Source organism: Stenella coeruleoalba, assembly GCF_951394435.1.
Source record: "Stenella coeruleoalba genome assembly, chromosome: 1".
Classification (NCBI taxonomy): Eukaryota; Metazoa; Chordata; class Mammalia; order Artiodactyla; family Delphinidae; genus Stenella; species Stenella coeruleoalba.
The window spans coordinates 77,642,362-77,667,766 of NC_137169.1; the positions used below are offsets into that span (position 1 = coordinate 77,642,362).

At 38.4% G+C, this 25,405-nt stretch overlaps 1 long non-coding RNA gene across 1 annotated transcript in view; it reads right to left on the reverse strand.

Moving 5' to 3' along the window:
- Positions 1-25,405, reverse strand: part of LOC307182999 — a 45,414-nt gene that overhangs the window by 6,481 nt on the left and 13,528 nt on the right. Inside the window, exon 2 of the long non-coding RNA XR_013827330.1 lies at positions 10,902-10,980. This is a non-coding gene — a long non-coding RNA (uncharacterized lncRNA). The remainder of the gene's footprint in view (positions 1-10,901; positions 10,981-25,405) is intronic.

Below are 25,405 nucleotides of genomic sequence, written 5' to 3' on the forward strand. Positions count from 1 at the left end.
GAAAAGACAACCCTCAGAATGGGAGAAACTATTTGCAAATGAATCAATGAACAAAGGATTAATCTCCAAAATATATAAACAGCTCATGCAGCCCAATATTAAAAAAACAAGCAACCCAATCCAAAAATGGGCAGAAGACCTAAATAGACATTTCTCCAAAGAAGATATACAGATGGCCAAGAAGCACATGAAAAGCTGCTCAACATCACTAATTGTTAGAGAAATGCAAATCAAAATACAATGAGGTATCACCTCACACCAGTTAGAATGGGCATCATCAGAAAATCTACAAATAACAAATGCTGGAGAGGGTGTGGAGAAGGGGGAACCCTCCTGCACTGTTGGCGGGAATGTAAATTGATACAGCCATTATGGAGAACAGTATGGAGGTTCCTTAAAAAACTAAAAGTAGAATTACCATATGATCCAGTAATCTCACTACTGGGCATACACCCAGAGAAAACCATAATTCAAAAAGGCACATGCACCCCCACGTTCACTGTAGCAATATTTACAATAGCCAGGTCATGGAAGCAACCTAAATGCCCATCGACAGATGAATGGATAAAGAAGATGTAGTACATATATACAATGGAGTATTACTCAGCCATAAAAAGGAATGAAATTGGATCATTTGTTGAGACGTGGATGGATCTAGAGTCTGTCATACAGAGTGAAGTCAGTCAGAAAGAGAAAAACAAATATCGTATATTAACGCATATATGTGAAGCCTAGAGAAATGGTACAGATGAACTGGTTTTCAGGGCAGAAATTGAGACAACAGATGTAGAGAACAAACGTATGGACACCAGGGCGGGAAAGCGGTGGGGAATGGAGGTGGTGGTGTGATGAATTGGGTGATTGGGATTGACATGTATACACTGATGTGTATAAAATTGTTGACGAATATGAACCTGCTGTATAAAAAATAAATAAAATAAAATTCAAAAAACAAAAAGAAGTAACATCCAAGAACTTCCATGTTTCTTTTTCTTTTTCTTTCCCCTGAATTTGCAAAAGTTAGATGGAAAAGTCTACTCCCAGTATTTAAGGATGAAATTGGCCATCTGGATCATGAGTAAGTGCAAGACAATGGTCTGTGAGATGCACATCTTGTGAAATGGGAACCAAGGTCTCTGCAGATGATACACCAAGAATTTCAGACTTCAAAGACACAGGGAGTCAGACACAGCTGCAGGGAGCAAAGAGTTAACAATCCAAAGTCAAACCAAGGGAGGCTGGGAGTCCAAGAAATTGGGCTATGAAGATGTGAGTTGTTTGCTCCTGTGAGATATTAGCATCATCCCAAAGGGCACTTTTTTCTCTGCTCTCATCTGCCCGTTGGCTGAGCATGAGTAATCCTGGAACCACAGGCAGAAGAGTGAAAGGACTCTTCTGCTTAGTACAAAGACAGATGTGCTAACTCGATCAGGAAGTTTCACAGATGCCACATAATGAATGGGACAGTCTCAGAACACTGAGGCAGTCCCCTCAAGGTCATCATCATGTAGGAGGTAGACTGGAGCTCAGTGGACAAATCACACAGCAAGGGATATGGATACCTGAGATTTTCTTTCTTAACTCTGTTTTGGAATCAATTTTCTGCATATTTTTTCCAATTTCTTAATCTGTTCATCGACACTAATGATAAAGCTACTAAAGTGTCTTGAGCTTTTATAGGAGAGTTTGAGAAGTACATGAGAGTGTTATTTTGTACATAAACAATAATAATAGCAGTAATAGCTTCCATTAATGGAAGCTAAACACAGACCATAGGCTACATAATGTACTAGGTATTTGACACATTATTTTGGGGTAACAATTCACGGAAGTAGGTTTTATTATCACAATCATATAATTTTTTTAAAAAATTAAGGGTTCGGAGAGGGTTAGAAACTTGCTCAAGTTAACACATAAGTGATTCAAGGGCAGAAGTGGCAAAGTTGTTCCTCCTGCATGAAAACTGGTCTCCAAATTTGTGCTTATGAGATGTGGACATAATATGAACCCATCAAGAAGCATGCTGCTTTTGGTTATACGTCTACTCTTTCTTACAGTCGTCAGAAAGATTCCTGGTTCCACAAATATGAATTTATCTATTTCCTTTTCTCAGTATCTTCATGGATATAAGAGTTCTCTGTTCCCTATAATATTAGGTGTTGTAGATTTCATTGTGCTTTTGTTTTTCTTTGAAAGAAAAACAAAAGAAGAAGAAGAAATCGAGAAATATTCATAACATGTTTGTATCGACCAATAAAGCTGAATTGAGTTGGTAATAAATGGCTTCTCAAGCATGGTTTTCATTTGTTAGTGCTACACCTAAAGACTAACAATTTCCTCATCTTTATTCTCAAACAAGCTCAATGGCATTGTGTGAAAGAAAGACAAAGTCAGAAATTTGCTTTATTTGATTGTCAAACTGATTTTTCAAGATTGGCAATTTGTATTCACACCTTGATATTCTTTGGAAACTCATCCGGCACCTCAGTTATACCAAACAAGGTGATAACACAAAACCAAAGAACTATTAATGGTTTATTTGACACTAGGTATGTCCCCAACATGCCATACAAAAAACTGGAACTTAGTTGAATTTTTAAAGTCATCTTTAAAACTTTCTCCTTAGGCTTATTGTTTGTAATTTCTCCCTTTCTTTACGTCAAACCTTTTGAAAAAAGAAAATTCACCAGTGTTTAATCAGAATAATTTTCCAACCCTATCTACCTCTGTGGGGCTATATTCCCACTGAGTCAAATTGGTCAAGGCTCACCCTTTGAGTCCCTCCTTGAGCCCTCCAGAATTCGAGGCTGCTTTTCAGGAAGAAAGGAAAATTAGTATGGACAGCTTTCTGAGCACTTTGGTCCCGGTGAGTAGAGATGACAACACCCTGTCTCTCCTCTTTCTGCCATTTTACTCCTTTGTTCACCAAAGTACAGGGCAACAAGAGGAAGGTCTGGGATGACAGGAATCTGGCATGCCTTATGTAACACCCTATTTCCAGTGCATAGAATAGTGCCTGAGAACCAAGCAGACGTTCATGAAATACTTATTGAGGACTTCCCTGGGGGCGCAGTGGTTAAGAATCCGCCTGCCAATGCAAGGGACATGGGTTTGAGCCCTGGTCCAGGAAAATCCCACATGCCACAGAGCAACTAAGCCCCTGTGCCGCAACTACTGAGCCTGTGCTCTAGAGCCTGTGAGCCACAACTACTGAGGCTGCGTGCCACAACTACTGAAGCCTGCAGGCCTAGAGCCCGTGCTCCACAACAAGAGAAGCCACCGCAATGAGAAGCCCACGCGCCGCAACCAAGAGTAGCCCCCGCTCGCTGCAACTAGAGAAAGCCCGCACGCAGCAACAGAGACCCAACACAGCCAAAAATAAATAAATAAAAATTTAAAAAAATACTTATTGAATAAATAAAATAGTCATCTCTGAATATGGTGGTTATCAGGGAATTTTGATATCCAAAAAGTTGTCATTCCTGTTCCTCAAAATAACAAAATCATGTAATTGATATGATTATATCAGGCTCACACTGCCTCCCCTCCCCTTCCCCATAGCTAAAAGCATTTCTACAAATGTTTCAGGCCAAAAATCAGATTTTCTGCATCACTGGGACATAACTATCCAGGCATCTTTGTGTTGACTGAAATAAAAAATGCACAGCATGAGACCTGTGCCTGTCAGTTTTATTTGGGGACTTACTGAGGATGATAGCCTGAGAGACAGCCTCTCAGAGAGCTATGAGGAACTGCTCTGAAGCAGTAAAGGGGGAGGTTGGCTATACGGGATTTTGGAGCAGGGGTATGTGCAAACAAGCATACATCTTGATAGAATTTTACTGCTAATCATGAAGCACAGATATCTTAGTTAATGATTTTATTGCTTCTCAAAATATGGGAAGATGCAAGAAAGTTTCATAACTTTCTGGGGTTCATAAAGTTTTCTCCTGAAAATATCTAACTCTCTGAAAGTCTGTTCTGCCGGTTTTTTCCAGAGCACAGAGTGCCTCATTCCTGATCTCCACCCTGAACTCCTTTCAGGGTGTGTTGAAGGTCAGTGACGGCAGTGGCTAATGACTCAATCCTTGCAAAGCCAGGTGGCAAGTGATATTCTTTAGTTGGTCTTGACTACTGAAGACCTGATCCTTTCCCCATTTTACAGAGTATTTTCAGGTAGAGGGGTGGGTAGGTTAAACAAGTAAATCTAAATTTTCAGTAGGTAACAAATGAGATATGTATAAAAATAAAATAGATGGGACACTTATTCAGAAAAAATTATGCCCACCACTACTGATGAGTTCACAATATGACATTATAGTGGTTCCTACTTATTATATAATTTTTTCCAATTTAAAATAAGGATGTTGTAGACAAAATTTCGAAAATGGAATCCCAAAGATGTCTCATCCTAATTCCCAGACTGTGAATATCACACCCATGAATACATTATATTACATGGCAAAAGGGCCTCTGCAGATGTAATTAAGGTTACTAAGCAGATGTACTTAAAATAAGGAGATTATCCTGGATTATTCAGGTGGGCCCATTGTCATCACATGAGTCTTAAAAAGCTGAGAGCAGGGTTAGAAGAGGAAGTCAGAGAAATTCAAGGCATGAAAAGGACTTGACTAGGTATGGAAACAACCTCAGGGTCCATCAGTGAATGAATAGATAAACAGAATGTGGGATATAGATACAATGGAATATTATTCAGCCTTAAAAAAAGATAGAAATCCTGTCATTTGCAACAACCATGGATGAAGCTAGAGCGCATTATGCTAAGTGAAATAATCCAGACAGGAAAAAGCAAATACTATATGGCATCACTTAGGTGTGGAACTTTTAAAAAGAACAAGTGGAACTCCTAGAAACAGAAATTAGAAAAGTGGTTGTGAGGGGCTGGGGGTGGGGGTAGGAGAAAGAGAGAGAGGTTGGTAAAAGGGTACAAACTTTCATCCATAAGATGAATAAAGCCTGAGGATCTAATATATAACATGGTGACTATAGTTGATAACATTATATTGTATAGTTGAAATTTGGTAAAAGAGCAGAATTTAAGTGTTCTCACAAAAGAAAAAAAAAAGGGAGGTGATGAATGTGCTTTAATTAACTCAATGAGGGGAATCCCTTTATAATATATGTTTACATCAAATCATCATATTGTACTTTAAATATCTATAATTTTATATCTATAATTTTATATTTAATTATATTAAATATCTTGCAATTTTTGTCAATTATACCTCAATATAGCTAAAAAAGGGACTTGACTCATCCCTGCTGGCATTGCTGGTTTGAAGATGGAGGGGCCATGTGAAAAGGGATGCAGCTGGCCTTTAGCAGCCAATAGCAGCCACTGGCTGACAGCCAAGAAGGAAACCGGGCTTTCAGTCCTACAGCTACAAAAAACTGATGTGACCAACAACCCAAATGAGCTTGGAAGCAGATTCTTCCCAGAGTGTCCATGTAAGCTCTTCCAAGATATCAACTGACATCTTGATTTCAGTTTTGTAGTACCCTGAGCATAGAACCTGCTGAGTCTACCTGACTTCAGATCTACAGAAAATGCGAGATAATACATTTGCGTTGTTTTAAGCCTCTAAGTTTGTGGCAATTTTTACAGTAACAGTAGAAAGCTAGTCAAAGGACAATAAAGCATTTGCCTTCACATTATTAAAGATAATATTTATAAAGAGCTTAAATGTAAGAAAAAGTTTGTTTTGTAACTTTGTTTTCAACTTTCAATAGATGAAGCAGCCTCTGTGGTTGTAAAATGTATAGGCAGGTGTCAGGGGTGGGAATGATGGTGTGGCAGAGGTGTATGCTAAAAACTAACAGTTAACATTACCCAGGGAAGTTGAGTGGCTCAGTCAACTGAGCACTTACTGTTTATCCGCTATTCACAAGGTATCATGCTGAGCAATGGAGATTAATCAGACAGGGTCCTAGTAACAGATCCTATAATAGAAAAGTAAACTAAAATGTGAGAAATGCTATAATTTCTGTAGGTAAGAATGCCATGATGGGATAGCAAGGAACTGAAGACAATTACAGGGGATAGTTCAATCAATTACCAAGTCTTTTCCATTATTTCTCCTTAATATCACTAAAACCATCACTTCTTTTCACCTTTTTCTATCCATATTACCATTCCCCAATGGTACTATGTAATACCATCCTGTATTGAGACAGGACCATCTGGCCTAGATTTCTGCCACAGCATTTTAACCAATCTCTCTGTCACCATTCTTATCATCACCCAATTCATTACCTACTCAACAACCAGATTGATATCTCTAAACTGTGATTCTGATCATGTCACTCCTCTGTATAATACTTTTCAGCAGCTTCTCACTGTCTTTACATAATTTCCAAACTCTTTAAAATGGCTCATGTAGCCTTGCATGATCTGGACCCTGCTCTCTCCAGCTCCATTTCTCACAATACACATACTAAACCCTCTGTTCCAACCACACAGAACTTCTTGAAGTTATGTGAACATTCATGTTCTCTCTCCTTTGTACCTTGGTATATACTACTCCTTCCTGGAACTCTCACCCATGGCCCCATCCAGTAGAAAGAAGTAAAGTCCTCTTTGGCTTTATGGGTACAGGGATGAGTACTCTTCTATGTGTAGACTTTATTTCCCGATTTGTACTTGCCTATGTACTTTCCTTTCTTCTCCCCTACACTGTAATATACCTGGAGGCAGAAGACATGTATTACTCCCTTTTTATCTCAAATATCAGAGCAGAAGGTGCTCAGTAAAGATATGTATACGGATTGGTGTTCTGGAAGCCAGTGGAGGGAAAGCATCAAAAAGTCAAAAGAGTCAACAGTGTTAAAAGCTGATAAAATGTTGAAAACTGGAAATGGACCACTGGATCGAGCAATCAGGAAGTCATCAGTAACCTTAGCAAGACCAGGTGGTTAAGTGGGATGAGAGGTGAGTGGGAGCTGAGGAAGTAGAGACCAGGCTTTCAAAGTGCTTCATAGTCCAGGAAAACGTCTGAAACCCCCTTCCCTGGTAGAAGGGCCAAGTTTTGGCCCACTGGGTCAGATTAGGATAAATGAGGAGGTACATGAAAGTTACAACCAGGGAAACACACAAGACCAAAAATTGAAGACCCAGAAACAGCTCTCTAAAGGCAGGGTTAAGAATGAGGAAAGAGAGAACAAGGATGATGAGGTAGAAAAGGAGAGTAAATGGTCAAGAGCTCCCAGGTGATTACCTAGAATAGGTATGATCTACTTTTCCTAACACCCAATACACAGTGAATGGGTGGGGGGGCAGCTGCTATAGATGGAAAAGAGAGTTGGCTGCACCCAGAGGGCCAAGAGTAGATAAGACAAGAAGGGAGGTGGGGGAGGTTAACGTGGTAGTAGATGGTGAAGACCAGACTTGACCATGTCTGTAGGCTGAAGAGAGGGAAGCAGAGGAGAGGGAAAGAAAGAGATTGGCCTCTAGAGGAGAGGACAGATGAGGCAGAATCGAATGCACCCAGAAGGTTAGTATTAGAATGAAGGTACAACCATCTTCCTTCAAGACTAAGAGAAAAAGAAGTTAAAATATGTGTGCTTCTGTAGATGAGTCTGCAGGTAGAAGCGAGGAAAATCCAATGAGACTGCTCAGAAACTGCTATATTTTCTGTATATTATGAAGTAAGGCTAAAGACTGAGAAAGAGTCTTCTCATGAGGATGAGAAGAATGACACAGGTTTAAAGGTTTGGAACAGATGCCTCATGAAGAATTCTAGAGGAAGCCAACCAGGGACAAGTAAGAGGATTGCCAAGCTGCATTGAAAGCCCAACTGAAGTCAGATAATTAAAGAATAATGATATTTTCCTGAATTTTAATGTCTATACGCATACAGAAAATGTCCTGCTTGCCTATGTTCCTACTTCCACAAGAGAAAAAACTAAGTTTGAAAGAAAACCTGAATGAATTTTTTATTAATTCCTGTATTTAAATGATTTTGTAGGTATCAGTGATTGAATTCTAAATATTGGAAAAGCAAGCATTTTTATAAATCACGACCATATGTAGTTTCTGCTTTTGTGTGTGTGTTTCTACCTTTTCACATTTGGTTAAAAAAAAATTACAGGTGGGGGGAAAAGCATCAGGCAGCAGGGTTTTGTGGATCACACAGCTCCATGCAATTAAGGCGCCATTGTTAATTTTCAAATTGTCATAATCCATTTGAGAATTTAAGACAATTCAAAAAACAATTATGACTGAATGAAAAGTGAATTGGGCAATCAACTGAGATGAAATTCAGCCCAGAGAAACAAAACATTGAGAAAAAAAACCTAGAATAAGGGAAGAATGAAAGGCATATGGAAGAGACTGATTGTGCAGGGACAGACTTTAAAGACCAAGTTTACTTGACAAGAAGGTGGTAGGGGTTTGTTTTACACTGAATGAGATTTAGCTATTTTGCTAATGCAGCAGATCGGGCTTTTTCATGTTTAAGTTGCATAATAAAAATGTTGAAGCCTACCCAGATGCACATAGATATAGCTATATGTTGTTTACCTAAGACTGTCGTATAGCAGCAAATAAACAAAACCAGTCCCCACAGACATTCTGCAGCAGCTTGCAGCAAAACAGAATTTCGATTGCTTATTCTGAGTCTACGAAGGAAGATTAATTTGTTATGCATCTAAATGAATTATTTTACCCTAGATCAGCAAGCTCAAATCATCACACCCTGTATCTTTTATTTTTTGAATTTGAAATAAATGTAGGTAGCAGGATCATCTTCATCATCAAACAACCTCAACAAAGCACCCTGGAAATACCTTGTGGAAGGCTACACTAATGTGACCTGAATTTTTTTTAGATACTTGCTCTCTAAAATCTTACATTCCACCCAAGCCAGTAGGTCCACATAGAAGAGTCAAATATTATTGCATTATGGCTCTTGTCATTTTTAATTCTTCTTGCTAAACCTTTATTCTCCTCCAAGTCATTTCCTCCTGTTCCAATCTTTAGTCTATGCCTTTTTTAAAGGCATTAGCCAAGATTCGTCTCCAGTCCGATGCTTTCCTAAGTAAATCACATCTCATCATCATCTTTCTCAGGGTTTAAATTCCCTCTGAACTCATTCATTCATTCACTCACTCATTCATGCATCATTGTGCATCTACCATATGAGATCCTCACAGCATCAAGTTCAGTGTTCTCCACTCAATCAAAATGCATATATTCTATGCCTCCTTAGGGCCCTGGACCTATGCTAGGTGCCACGAAGTTTATAGAAAGAAGCATATGTAGTTATCTATTTCCTTCAAAAAGATTTAAAGCAACTGGCTGTTTAAAACAAATTACAGTAACAGTCCACAAAATAAAAGAAGAAATCAAGTAATAAAGGAGGAGGAAATTATATCAAAACTTCCCCCTGAGTTTCTAGCATCTAAAAGGAAAATTAAATGGATCATAAAGCTCTCATTCTCTAATGAAAGAAATGCTAATGAAAAAAGATTCTAAGTTGAGCAAGGATAATAAAAACATGGCTGTGCTGGTATTGCTAATGACACAACCTCAGAATCTTTCTTTACACAACATCCAGTGAACAACCATGAATTCATCAGAGATGCCACTCAGAATAAATCCTCATCATCTCTTGTATAAATGATGTTCTTTTACCTCAAGAAATTTGCCATTTAAAAAAATAATAAAGCATGCATATCTGTAAAAATGGAAGAACATTTTAGAGCTAAACTGTGTGGTGCTAACTGATTAACTCATACTTCTTTGTATGTCCAGTAGCACTGGGTATAGTCCTTGCCCATAATGAGCACATAAAAACCTTTGCCTGATTGACTTATAATGCAATATGAATTCAGAGAAGGAAGAGCCTAGTAGTGAGAAATTTGCCATGAAGAGGAGGAACAGAAGCTGAGCCTTGAAAGATAAGTGCTTGTTGAATGAGTGAACTCAGATTTTGAATCAGTTAACCTTTTGAAGAGACTTTTTTAAAATTATAAGTAAATCTAATGAATCTATACTCACTGAGTAACTTCTCCAACAAAGCTGCATTTTCTCCCATAATCCTTTGTTCATCTCATATTGAACCCTGCATTCTTCTCCTTTCAGACTTTAGTACATTAAAAATTCATAGTTCACAACTCAGCTTATTAGCCTGTATTAGTCACCAATTCAAGAAGTTGGGGGTGCTTTGTTGGTATCCTCAACTTTATCTTTCTGAGATCCAAACAGGTTTGTCTCATCTAAGGAAGTTGAGGTTCCTTGTAGAGTTAAGAGTTCAAGGAGCAAAATGGCCACTGATTGCATCAATAATCCACTAGACAGCACCTTTAGATTCGTCTGCTAGATCATCCTTTCAGTTTTCATCAAAAAGGAACACATTCTCATTTCCCTCCTGTTGCTACTAGAGGTTGCAATATTCAAAAACCTATATGCTGTAGCCCTCAAATCAGTAAGTACTCAAAATTGTGTGCAAAATATGAATAAAATATTCATTTCATCAAAAATGTTAAGGACTACTTAATTCAAAAACATTTTATATGTTTGCATATTTATTTCTAAATTTGCATATTTGTTTGCATATAACTTGTAAAGATGAATGTTAATTATACTTTAAAATCATTTATAAATTGTAACTAAGAATGTTGTATGAATTTTTAAAACTGCTAAATTCTCAAGTACCACTAATTATAAAGTGTCATGTGAAGTACACTGGAGCAGACCTCATATTGAAAAAATATTGAGATCCTGACAAATGGAAAAGCAGAATTGTTAACTGTGCTTGCTGATTCAATGATACCTGAGGCAAGTGAAACTTAAGTGACACTGTGTGCTTTTCCAAAGCATCCATTTACCTTCACTGAATTATGATGAGAAACTCATGCCCCGAACCAGACAAATATTTTACCTGATGCCTCCACATTATCCCATGTTTGAATTCGAGCTTCTGAGAATTACTCCATATTTTAGCTGTACGTATTCATATTCTGAAAGTGACAAAGAATAAGTAAATAAGAATCACAATAAGCAGTAAGGCTGCCTCAGCAGCGTCCTGTGTCAAACGAGGTGAGCTGAGATTTGTGCACACTAATTGGATTTGTAAAATGTTTCAGAGTAATTTAAAAAACATTTACACAAGGTCAGATCTGAACTGGTTTTCAAAAAGAACCATAGAGAAGAATGAAATGTTCAAGGAGTTACACTGCATGTAGATCTAATGCTTTATCTATTAAATTGGGCACGAAATTGGACTTTTCGGACCTCTCACTGTTGTGGCCTCTCCCGTTGCGGAGCACAGGCTCCGGACGCGCAGGCTCAGCGGCCATGGCTCACGGGCCCAGCCGCTCCGCGGTATGTGGGATCTTCTCGGACCGGGGCACGAACCCGTGTCCCCTGCATCGGCAGGCGGACTCTCAACCACTGCGCCACCAGGGAAGCCCTGAAATTGGACTGTTTAAAAGTATAGTAGGTCTTAAATCTCTAGACAATTTTCTCTATTTTTGATAAAATGTTTAATTATTGTAAGCACAGATATGCAGAGATAGGAGCTATTGCTCATGTATCATTTTTCCTAAATTAGCAACTACTGTAAGTGAATTTCCTTTCACCAATTTTTAAAGAGTTGCAGCATATTAAAAATTGACTAACTGGATTTCATCTTATTCCAACATCTACCTTCTTGCCAATAGAAAGCAACATATTGTTCCCAGTTTCCCCTCCTCCACCACCACCATGCCCCTTGTGTCTATTAGTTTAGGGTTGATTTGTAAACATCTTACTACAGGAAATAATTATGCTAAATTATTCCATGTTGTTATATTATCAGTGTCCTATCTGAATCCATACTAATATAATTAGAGATAAAGTCGACACTGAAATAACAAGTAGCTCTTAAAGTTCCATGCATGTTAAGTAGCATTTGCTGTGCTGGCAGAACAGAACTTAGATCTTGAAAATAATTTGATATTAAAAGACAAAAGTAAACAAATTAGATTGTAAGTTTGTTTTTTTCCCCTGTGTATTAATCAGCCCTAGTAAACCTTGTATTATACTCTTCAAATCTGTGTTAATCAGAATTTAGGTTTTGAAAGGCAAAAGGAAAAAAATTGTCTCCCTCTGGTGGGGAATATAACAAGTTTTTCTTTCTTTCTTTCTTTTATTTACTTGTAATTTTTTTTCCTGTATTTTTTTTTTCCTGCAGTCGATGTCAGATAAGTTTTATGGTACTCTAAAAAAGTACTCTTGAATAACCAGATTTTATCATCTTTTGAACACATTTTACTATCTTTTGAACATGGCCAACACTCAGAAAATTCAGATTCAAAAATGGCCTTTACTTCTTTCACTTTTTTTCTGAAGAAAATAAAAGGATAAAAGAAGGAAAATATAAAACCAACTTCAAGAAGTAGGAAAGCTTCATATTTACATGAAATACCCAGGTTCTAAAAACCCAGGTTGCAAAGGTTCACTTTAGAATCTGTAGTTTTGAACAAATGTCACTGAAAAAGCAGTTTCAGAAGAGGAAAGTCCTAAAAGGCCCCCTTCTCCCTCCACCAGATCATCTGTCAAGAGTTCACTGGCCTTTCTCCCTTCTCTGTGATCCTGAAACACTCTCCCACAGCCCCCATTTTAATCACCTATTGCCTTACATCATGACTTTGAGTGTCAGTCACTTCAGTAGGACTACGGGCCTCTCAGGGTAGAAACCATGCTTTATGCATCTTCAAGTCTGGTGACCAGTGCTTTGCTGGGCTTTCAGCACAAGCAAAACTTACCTCTGTACCAGGCAGTGTGCAAAGTCAAGGGCATCAAATCATGGATGAGATATACCTGATCCCTGCCTTCATAAAACTATGATCTAATGGGAAATAATGGATTGATTTGGGGTACATTTTACCATAGAAACAATACGTTTAAATAGTAGCCACCAGCCAAAAAATCCTACACAATCCATATTGTAGTTTAAATGATTTAAAATTCCCTATTAAATCGATTCATCCCTAAAAGTTCTATAGGGTTATTCTCATTGTGATTTGTCAAAAGAATTTTTAACTAAAAGTTTGTATGTCTGGACCCATTCATTCAGCAAACATTTATCGAGTCCCTACTAGGTGTCAGGCCCTGTGCCAAGCCATGCAAACACATTCTGGTAGGGAAAGCCAGATAACAAACGAGTAAACAAATTTTTTAAAGGTGACTATAGCTTGTAGTTTGTGCTATGGGGGGGGGAAAAAGTAAGGCGATAGAGGATAGGGTATAGTAACCAGGGTACGAGCATGAAATCAATTTTATACTTAATGGAGTAATTCAGGAGGGTTTAAGAGTGGGACTGTTTAGAAGTTATGGGCAATATTAAGGTAAACCAATAAGGAACATTGAAATACCTTGGGGCTAATAAAAAGTGGGGTCACTACTAACCCAGGTCTAATTGGACAAAGGAAAGGAAGAGTTACCAGAACCCAAAGAGAAAGCTATAGCTAAATGAGGGTCTCCCCACAGGAACAGTGGTTTTCCCTAGTGAACACAGCCACCAATGACTTGCAGTCATCTTACCAGGCCACCACAGTAACAAAGGCACTGACCTCCTCTCCCCCTGCCTGCCAATACCTGGCCAAGTCTCCCATCTGCCAAACCCAACCAGAAGCCAGAGGGCAATGGAGCCTACAGATGTTGTCCCTAAAGGTCAACTTCCTGGGGCAGATGGAAAGAGGCTCTAGAGGGGCGAATGCAGCAGATGTTTATAGAGCATCATTAGCTCATCCAATGTTAAGAGTTATCATTCGAGCTAAAACCTGGATGAGTTTTGGGTTTGTTTTTGTTTTTTTTAATGCAGACTACAGCCAAGTAGAGGTTTTGAGGCAGGATAAACCTTGGTGGCCCAACTCTAGAACTGACTAGATATATGAACTCATACCAGTCACTTCATATTTTGAGGTACGTCAGTAAAATGGACAGGCTGGGCTGTGATGATCTCTAAGCTCCCTTTCAGCTTGAACAACTTAGGAGTCTTTGAATTTCATGATTCCACTTCCTCTCCCATGATGTATCAATGGCATGAGTGCAATTTGAATGTTATAAATTAGGGTCTGCCTTGATTTTCTGAGAGGTGACAGTCCCAGAAGTGAGGAAAAAGTGAAACTTAAAAACTACCTATACTGATCTCACCCATGGAGCTTGGAGCAAAATCTCTAGCCCATGGATGAAAGCCAATTAGGAGACCTGGCTCATGTCACACACAACCTGACAGTGCTTTATGGAAAATGATTTAATGAAAATCATCCCAAGTACATCATTTACTCCCTTTGAAGAGTTCACCAGAGTTTTTCCATTTTTAATCAAAACTCTTTACAAATCACACTTTAGAGTTAGTGAAAGAAAGTTCCAATTACATGGATCACCTTTTTCTTGCAACTAACATACATTGGTGTTTTATTGTGAATTCACAAGTGAAGTGCACTAAATTAAATTATTATTCCCATCCCAACTGACTCATTGGGTGGGAACAAGTTCACACACCATATGTGGGCTGATCCACATGACTGTATCACTGAAAAAAACATAAATTACCATAGTATTTATGTACCAACTGACTGAAACTGGTAGACTTTTCTCTTTTTTACCTTTTTGTTTGTTTTCATGTAGACTAGCTTATACCTGGAGTTCTATCAATATATAACAGGTCAGGATGCAGTGGTAGAAGGATAGACATTTGTCAGCCCAAATATTATTCATTCATTCATTCATCAATATTGATTTACTAAATGCCAGGAACCAACGTTTGTGCATGCAATGGTAAAGATTAGTCAGTACTAGCCTTCATGGAGCTAATCCATTTAGTGGGAGCAACCACCACCAGATGTCACTAACTCCACCCCTCCCAGCATTGGTGAGTATAAGAACATCTTTCGAACACTAAAAAGCTTCATACTCACCCGCATTTATTCAAAAATAAGTACATTTTAGTTTCTGTTAATTGCAAATATATAAAATGATACAAGCTACTAGGAATTTAGTAATCCTTTTGATAAATGTGTATGTATTCATCATAGTGTTTACATACATTTGAAACAGAATATTGCATCCATTTGGGAGATATACTATCTTGCCCATCTACAATACACTGTATGCATATGGAATTGTGGTTCTCTTGCCACGGAGCTTAACCCTTTACCCAGGAATCTACAGCCTTCAGATACAAAGATTCTCTGCTAAAGCCTGTGATGAACTAAAGCCAGACTGGGATCTCTGCAGTTCTGATGCACTTGCTGAATTTTGCCATTAGAATAACACCATGTCCACACAGTGTTACTCTGTATGTCAGTTCCAAGCAACACTACTTTCTTATCCCAAAAATCTCACAGAGAGTTTGTATGAAAGCTGTTTTCAGATGTTATAGTTATAGCCTCTTCCACATCCCACCACCTTCTATCTCAGACACAACTGGATGGGGGTAGGAGGAAGGCTGGACTCGTAAAGGAAATCCATCCTCCTACCACAAAGGTAATGTGTTTTGCACAAGCATGTGTTTCTGATATTGTATTTACCCAATCTTTCCCTTGTGCCTGAGACTTCTCCAACCCTTAGATAAACGGACTCCTAAAAGGTTCACCTCACAAGTATGATACATGTGCTCAGAAATGTTCAAATCCCAAAGGAAGACGCACTTTGATCTGCCACTAGGATACTACCCCATGCTTGACAGTAATTAACAAGTACCAAAGAGATGTATGACCAATGTGCTGGCAGAAAAGTGAAAAGGTGGTACTGATTCTGACGGGGGCGTGGGCGGTACTCCCAGAAAGTGAATTGACCGGGACCTGACAAAGTACGTATGCTTTGAACTCTTGGTGGAGAGAGAAAGATCATCCAGGCTGGGGAAAAAATGAGACTAGAAGGGATCTGGAACATAGCAAGTGGCCTAGAGACTAGGGTTTCTTATTAGGCTACAATTATTGGCTTAAGCAAGTTATGAAGTCAGTGGTGACTCTTGATCATAGAGATAGAGGGCAAGCCAGTTGGGAAAAACAACATCCCCAAAGCAGCAGATGCAAGAAGGAGATAAATGGCAGAAGTGATCTTTTCCTCATTCAAAGCCTCTGGTGTGCTTCCTTCTACTCATATGATACTTACCACGGATTACCTTGCTGTCAGTCCTTTATGTTCTTGTCTCTTCTCCTCTATTAGACTGTAATTAAATTCCCACAGTGGGGCAGCAACGTGATACAGTAGAAATAGCAAAGAATTTGTAGTCAAACAAGTAGTTATGTTCAATTACTAGCGCTTCCACATATGTGACCTCAAACAAGAGTCCCAATCTCTCTTAGCCTCTGTTCTTTATAAAACATGGATGGCAATGCTTACATCTTAGAGTTGGTTTAAAGATTAAGTGAACTAAGGAAGACATATGAAGTCTAACATACAATAGACACATAACAAATATATTTCTTCCCCAATCCCATCTCCATGTTATATCCTTAATATTTATCTTCACATCTTTCACATAGCTGAGTGACCATTATGCACTGAGTGCAAAGCAGTTGCACTGCATTCCAGATCACTCCAGATAATACTGCTTTGGATAATTTGGCTTGGTTTGTAGCCTACATAAACTCTATTCCAAAAATCATTCATTAATCACCTTCAGTGTCTGGCACTGCTAGGGCCTAGGACCATAAATGTATGTTCAACATGGGCCCTGCTCTCAAGGAGTTCAAGTTTAGTGAGTTCTTTCTTTGATGACTCATCCCTATGGAAGGACTTTTAAGGAAATAAGCCAATGGTATGCTGAATGAAGCCATTAAACCTGAGTCATCTAAGAACATATTTTTAGAGCCAGGTAACTTCTTCACGAGAACACTCTGTTAATGTTATAAGGGCTTTAGACAAAAACTAATACCATAGTTAAGATCAAGATCCTTAACAGAAGAAAACTCTGGGGAGAAAAGATTTTATTCTATGGAAACAAAATTGTGTTTGATCTTATTGGTGAGTTTGTCCTTTCGGTGTAACAGGGATAAATAGATTTAAAACTGGCTCAAGGACACAGCAAAATACCTGTTTACATACTTGTATAACCTCAGCAGCTGGAACATGACAGCCCCAGATTGTGATCCTAGATGAAATAACTTTATTTAAGGTAGCATCAGGCAAGCTAGAAGCTTAAAGGAAAGAGGCCCAGTGACAGACACCTCAAGCAGTGGCCACAGTCATGTCCCAAAGACAGATTTCCCACCATCCTAGAAAGAGCAGCACTAAGTGAGGTGTTAATTGTGAACAAACACGATAACCTAAAGAGGCAGAGTAGCAGGAAGAGCTATGAAAACTCAAGTATGCCTTAGATAATCGAGACTAAGAGACTGTAATTTGAACTGAAGCGGTTCAAAAAGAAATTTAAATTAGTCACTAAACCCCATTCTCTCTCCTCTGCTTCACTCTCCAGGGTCTTGATCCATTCCTTTATCTTGTTCTATATCTTTACAGAGACAATATTTACAGAAGCCCTCATATAGGCCAGGTACTGTGAAAGGCATTTCACACACTGTATCTTTTTCATCTTACAATTAGCCTAGGAATTAAGTGTTGTTATTAGCCCCACTATGCAGATGAAGAAAGCAAGGCTTAGAAAAAGTCTTTGATTCACACACTACTCAGTAGAAGAGCCAGGATATGAACTCAAGTCTGACTGAGGACAGTCTGTGCTTCTTAGACTGTTCAAGTTTAATGTGTTATTCCTCAAACAGATAGCTACATTTTATAAATTCATCAGTGTTTCTTCAACGTCAATTTATTAGATGCTCTTGAAAATGAAAATTCCATTTAGACCCAAAAGAATAAATTTCTAGTGATGAGATTTCAGCTGAAGTCCAGGGATAACTAGAGGCTAGAGGGGTAAGATGGGCAGTAGGAAACCATCCTTAGGGAACTCAGATTTTACCCCATAAGTGGTTAATGGAACCAAGTCACAGAGCTAGACATGAGTAAGAAAGAAAATGTTTATGAACTTGGAACAGTGTCTCAAAGTGGTAAAGTTGAAGGAGAATGATAAGGTCAGACAAAAGTACCTCCAGTTTAACCTCAGAAAAGGGAAAAATGTGGAGATAGGCTTCAGAATGGGGATAAGAACTGGATATATTGGTACTGGCTTTCCCTCCTCTCTAAAATACATCCCATGACTGTACTATTCATGAGTATAAATGTTGTCTATGATAATCCCAGTTTTAAAAGAAAAAAAAAGCAATTTACCATATCCTTTTCACCATTTTAATGTTGAGCTATTAGAATCTCACATTCCAGTGCCCTTCTAACTGCATGGTTACAGTCTCCTTACACTTACTCTGAAATTGTTTTTTCCATTGTTATCTTACATTATAGTCGTATCGTAATGTCATGTTTAAAGATTCCCCATACACTTGTAATGAAATCGTTTTGCAGTTCAGAATGGCATCATATTGGCACTTTAAGCAGGGTATCCATCACCCTGTATTGATAGTTTTCACAACAAAACACCCTATTTTAGTGACTGTGAAAGTAAATAGCTGTTGCCAGTGATCTGTTCTTCCATTTCAAACTTAAATGGTCTCGTCTGTTTTATTTTACCTTGCAATTTTCACACCCACTGTGGTATGGGCCGAATTTATACTGTATGCTTTCAAATGAGGACTGTCATTCCATGGGCTCATAAATGTTTATATGACAAGCCACTTATCTGTTTTGGTGTGGTCTTTGTGTCGTAGATAATTCCTTACACTCTGATAATCAATATAGTCTGGCCACTCTATTTGCAAGGCTAATGTAGATAAGTCTTTTGCTCATTGAAATCTAGAGGCAAATTATTTGGTAAATGTTTTCGAATCAAACTAACTGCATATCTAAAAGTAAAGTATGCAATTACTTTATTACACAATAACAGCAAAAAAGAATTCTATTCCCAAATAGCCACATGTGAAAATTTTGAGTAGTGTTTAAGGCAAAGGCTTAAAGACAGGAAATTTGAGAAGAGTAAATGTGGTATTATTATAATTATTACCAAGAATCAGGCATTTAATTTTTTTAACACCATCATCACACCTTGGTGGTTAAATTTTGAGAGGTTAACAATTTGATTCAAATCTTCCCTTAAGAAATTAAATGTTACCCAACCCAAGTCTAATCCAAACTAACTCGAACTTGGAAGTCGGCCAGGACAGGCGCAAGTCTCCCGACAATAGGCTTCACTTTGAGATCTTTCTATTCTCTGCTGTTAAAAGAGCCATTACTACCTCTGACACAACTTCTCTACAGCTGTTTTGACGTTTCTTCCCAGGTCCAGGTTGAAGGCAGAAGGGCAAAAAGAGAACAAAAGTGATACATTTTTACAAAAAAAAGATTTCTGCTAGCATTTTCATATCCAGAGAAATTGGACATTCAGTTGGAGCTGAGAGCAAAGCTTCAGATAAGACTTTATCTTATACAAAACTATTTCTCTGTTTTTAGGAGTTAACACAGATAATGATGATGATACAGCCAGCAAATCAGCTAGGCCCAAGTGTTAAATAGTGTAAATCCTCTTGTTTTAGGTGTTTGTGCCTGAGCTAATGCTTGAATATATTTTCTGCCAGGAAGCAAGTGGCAACACCTGCAGCAATGATTTTGGTTCTTGGATAATCCAAGGTGCCCAAGAAATGATAATAAATCCTTAAAATATCCCCCCAAATGTGAATTTGCTTTATTTAAACACCAAATATATGTTCTCCACAAGAGAATATGGCATGAATTGGAAAACGAAACAATATACGAGGTAGAGGTAAGGATCACTCCACAGTGCCCAGGCCAAATGCCATCATCTCGGTGTGAAGTCCTTCCAAGTCTCATTTCAAAATTGCATTTGAAATGAACCCAAAGAGGAAAATGCATATTTGAATGACCACACATGAAAAACTTGACTGAGGATTTAAGATACAAGCTTCATTATAGACAGCTAAGTAGTGCCTGAAAAAAACCTCATATAACCTTGCAGAAGGGCATCACACACCTTCATGGTCTCTGAATTTCTCTGCCCTCTGGCTCTGATAAGCATTTTATTTGCTTATAATCATCTCTCTCTCCCACTCCTGGAAGTAACTGTTAATTCCAGACTTCTCCAGTCTCCTCAGAGGCTCAACCCTGCACCTCTCACTCACAGCCGTTGACGTTGCCTCCCTCCTCACTGGGAAAATTGAATCTGTAGGTATGATCTCATCCCCCAGATTTCCACTGCACTGTAGCCACCACAGGCCACATGTGTGTCTACAGCCACACGCACTGACCCTTTTCCTCCGGACTCAGAGAATGAGACAAGTTTTTCTTTAAGACTCCTCTCCCTCTTCTGGGACCTCATTTAATCAGTTGAACTCTCTCACACCTATATCTCAAGTTAACCTCCTCTCTCCCTACGGTCTCTTCTTCAGCCTATAAACAACTTCAAGCTGCTCCCATCACTTGAAAAAAAAATTGTTAGATCTCTCCTGATTTCCTATCTCCTTTGTCCCTAAATCTCCCTCAGCTGTGGCCCAGCCTCTCTCTTCCCCCCACCATATCTCCAGCCAAGCTTTTCAAAAAAGCAGTTTCATTTTCCCTCATAGCTCCACTGCAACGTTTTCTTAACACTCCTTTCTACTGAAACTGCCCTTGTTTCAGTAGTTATATTTCTATATTTCACTGCTACACTGAATTATGTTGATAATAATATTAATTATATTAACATATTAATTAATTATATCAACATATTATTAATTATATCAACATATTAATTATGTTGATAATTACTTTCTCCTCAATGAAACTCTATCCTCCCTTGACTTTAATTCTACCATCTTCTCTTGATTTTCTTCATTTCACTCGGACTAGTCTTTCTCTCCTTTTGACATGGACTCCTCTTCCTCTGCCTACTCTTGCAGTGGTATTTCTTCACCTGCTGAGCGTTAGTCCTCCTCTGCCCTTACATAACCGCTTCCATCCTTGTGACTTCAACTATCACAAAAAAGTGGGTGTGTTCTCTACCCCTGCCACTGACTTCTCCCCTAGACTCAGATTCATACATCTAATTGCCTCATGAACAACTCTACCTGGATGTCCCGTAGACCAGCATAAACTGCATGTCCAAAAGGGCATTTATCATCTTCTCCCAAATCCATCTCTTCCTCCTATATTCTCTTTCAACATTGATATCACCATAATCCCTTGAGACACTCAAACTAGAAACTTGGGAATCATCCTTGACTGCCCCCTTCATTCTTTACATCAATCCAATATTTCTGACTTAGTCAGTTAAAATTGTATTGAATACCATAGCCTCTTTTCCATTCCCACCACTGCTCCCTTATTTAAAGCCCTAGTAATCAGAAGCCAGTCTACTTAACAGTCTCTATGTCTGTCTCCCTTTATTTAGTCTTGTCACCCTCAAATGATCTTCTTCAAAACAATCTGCCTAAAAAAATCTACCCGTATCATTCCCCTTCTTAAAAACCCTCTAATGGTTCCTGCAACCATAGGTATTGTCCAAGCTCCTTCACATTTTATAATTTGCCTCAGCGAGCTTGCCTCACCAACCTCTCCAACTTCATCTCCCACTTCACCCTGACTCATATTTAAGGTCTAGAAATACTAAATCTTTCACAGTTTCTCCAAATACCACTGAGTCACACATCCATGGCTTTACTTGGACTCTAGGGAAAATACCTAGGGTCCTTTCTCTAAGCCGACCTTGATCTATAGATCAAACAACATTATTTTTCAGGTTTTTCAGATGGCACACTCAAATTCCTTCAGTTAAAAGGGCTTTATTGTAACATAACTGGGGAAGTAAGAGACAGGACATCATATAAAAGCATCATAGAGCCAGGCCTGTGGGAGAAATGGAAGATCATTCTAGACACAGTAGCAAGGAACACTCCAGTGCTATTCATAGAGTCTCCCATCCAAAAGATGTGTCTATTGCTCATGACTCAGTCGGTCCACCATTATAATGGCCCAGCTGTTCATAGTGGTTCTGCTTTCCTGTTTTTAGCACTACTGATTTATTTACTATCACCATATTATGGCTTCTCTCTACCCTTCTTTCTAACCCATGGGTGCTCATTGCCTTCCTTCTGTATATCTTTCTGTTTTTACCACCCTCCTGCCTTATTTTCTATATGACTAGAAGTTAAGCTTCTGATTGGTTGGCCAGATGCTGTCTGTGTAGATGCCATAGATACTTCTTTGGGCAGCACTGTGTCTCTTGACCATTGTGAGTGAAATGTCCTTTACTGGGTGTGAGGGTAGAAAACTTGTGAAGATTTCTGAAGAAGTCACCACCGAGAAGCCTATAAGTATACCCTGAGACCTCTCAAAAGGAGGTAATATAACTGCCAGAGACTCTCTGTGGCTTAAAAGCTCACTTTTTAAACGCTTACAATCACACCATCTTAATAACACTCACCATTTATTGAGCAACTACTATGCGCCAAATACTTCACATACATTATTTTTAATTCTTACAAAAAACAGAAATATAGTGACTACTAACACCTTGCTGAGAACCAGCAAGGATAAGTAGCATGCTCGAGTTTGCACAAATGACCTAATAAATGGTAAAACAATCCGAATCCAAAAATGCCTGGCTCCAAGGCTAATGTTATTCCCTCTGTACCCAGATTTATCTAGACCATATTCCTCCAGCCTCACATCTGTAATTTATAACAGACCACTCTGTAATACTAATGACTTTATGCCTCAGTCATGTCTTTGAACGATAGGAGAATGAAGTTGCATCTTTTGACACATGATAACTCAGTCTCACTGGCTAATATATATAAGAACTTCCTCTCCAAATTTCTGTCTGTATCATGCTCGGCCCAAAATTGATCAAAGTTGAAAACTGACAGTCCTATGTCCTCATTAGGCCAGTTCTTCTCTCATTGAGAAGATGGCTTCAGTGTAGAAATTGCCCAGCAGCACCTTTTTTTCTTTAGAATGTGGCTGTACATTAAATATATAAATATGTTCACATCTAAGTCTTTTTAAAAAGAGAGAAATGAGTGTGAAGTTTTAACTTCTGTTGGCTCAGTAAGGAGGATGGAAGAGTTTATATTTTTAATAAATGTATATAACATAGAAATGCACATTTGAACAGGGCAGCAAAAATGTGTACTGTAGTAGGAATGCAAATATTCCCTTCTTTTTTACTATGTGGAGTTTTTAAAACTGAAAAGCTAAAGACCATGAACAACTACACACACTCCAGCTTAGCCCAGTTCAAATACCATTCAGAGGTGCTGAGCTGAAAGGAATCCATCCTGGGATCAGGATTCTATACAACCAAACATGATTTCCAACATTTTATTTCTACCTTTCTTTTCAAATCATCTTTACTTCCACAACTGCTCCCTTCTATTAAAGGTAAGGGCCGTAGCACCTTTTCTTTTAAAGCAGCAATGATATTACAAAAGGAAAATAGTCAAAGTTCGCAAATTTCTTTTGGAATTTTCAATGGAAACCAGTCTCTAACTTGTCCCATAGCTGGCATCCCCCAAATTACTACCCAGGAATAATAGCTTACAAATTTTTACATTAAATAAATGTACAGCATTAGAACTGATGCAAAGTTCCATTATTTTGACATACTCTAATTTGAAAAGGGTAAATCAATTTAAACCATTTTTGTTTAAAATCATCTCCTTAGGCTGTATACTCATAGTGGTTGCCAAGTTTCAACCCAAAGTGAATGTTAAGGTCTATGTTATTAACCCTTGAGAAATGAGCTCTATCTTGGAAACAATGACAGCCCTGGGGACTACCAGGTGCAGCTGCTGAAGCTGACATCAGTCAAGTAAGAGTAATGCACGGTTTCTTCATATGCAAATCACATAACATGTGCTTACCTTTAAAGGGCAATGTCAGATTATTGTAAAATTGTTTAGATATAAATATCTTTTTTGAAGAAACTAAATTCATTTATACTGAACTCTCTATGGCTGACATACCGTGATGAATCACCTCATTACACAGGAAGCCACAAATATGGCTACTGAGGATGAGTATGATTGTAAATAAGACTGCTGGAATTCTACTGTGGGTTGCAGTGACCCTCAATAAAAAGATACCTGTAGACCACGGCAATAGTTTCCCTTGGAACTATCTTGAAATATTGAGCAGCTAATACCCTGCACTTACGATGCTATCAAAATTAATTTTCTAGGGCTTGGATTTTGCTTCTTAAAATGAACCTATTAGGGTACCTTTTTCTTAGCAATGTCTGTGAATTAAACAACTATAAGCCTTCTTCTAAACATGTTGCAAGAGATTAGGAAGTACAAATTGATGAATTTATATGCTGGGAGGGGTCACAAAGTAGCCTTCTGGGATGTTAAGGGATGTTAAGGATATTCTAAATCTTTATCTAATGGTCATTACAAGGAGTGTGTGTGTGTGTGTGTGTGTGTGTGTGTGTGTGTGTGCGTGCGTGAGAGAGATCATAAAGCTGTACACTTAAGATTTGTACACTTTATTCTATATAAATTATTTCACAATTTTAAAAAAAGTTAAAAATCAAAGGAAAACAAAAACATTCTGACATCACTAGGTCATTTTTTAAGGGACAGCCTAAGATGAGAACTGCTAATGCAAACTCTAAGTATCACTTCCCAAATTGGAAATCCACGTCCTGCTCTCTGGCCCTTGTCTCCCAAGTCCTTTCATATATTTTTCAGGTATAAAAATGTCAAGGCAGAATTATTTCTGGTGTGAATTTACTATTCAAATCCAAAAATATTCATGTTAAAGTGAGGTTTCCAAAAATTAGACCGTAGTGTCTTTATACAGAAGAAGTAAGATGAGAAGTTGTTCAGACAGCTGGCCAAAAAAACAGGACAGAGAGAAGGGGGGAAGTAGAATGTTCTGAAGGGTATACAGAGCTGGAGATCGAAGATCCCTGGCTTTTCTATTCTCAAGAGTCCCCACAGGCTTCTTGATCCTCAGTTCATCGTTCCCTACTATTCATAATCTTATAACCTGTGCGTCTCACATCTACCTCACCCCCTCTCACCTGCTCAATTACCAGGTGTAGGACAAAAGTCACTTAGGAGTCCCCAGCTGGGCTGTCTGCCCGAGACAATGGGTTCTGTAACAATAGCTCAGATTCATGTTTAAAAATTAAATCATCCATTGGATTTTCAATTTATTTTCAAGTTAGGAACTTTTCTAGCTCTTAGTAAAGAAAACCCAAAGCATATTCAATATCTGCGTTTATACAGCATGCGGACACTTGAGTATATAGTAAATGTAGTTTCAGTAGCACACATCATTCCTTATTTAATTCATCCAGCCTGACAGAGTTGGTGGGAATGAATGCAACAATAGTAATATTTCATTTGGTTTCACAGGCATTTCTCACGATGTACATTAAAAAGATATAAT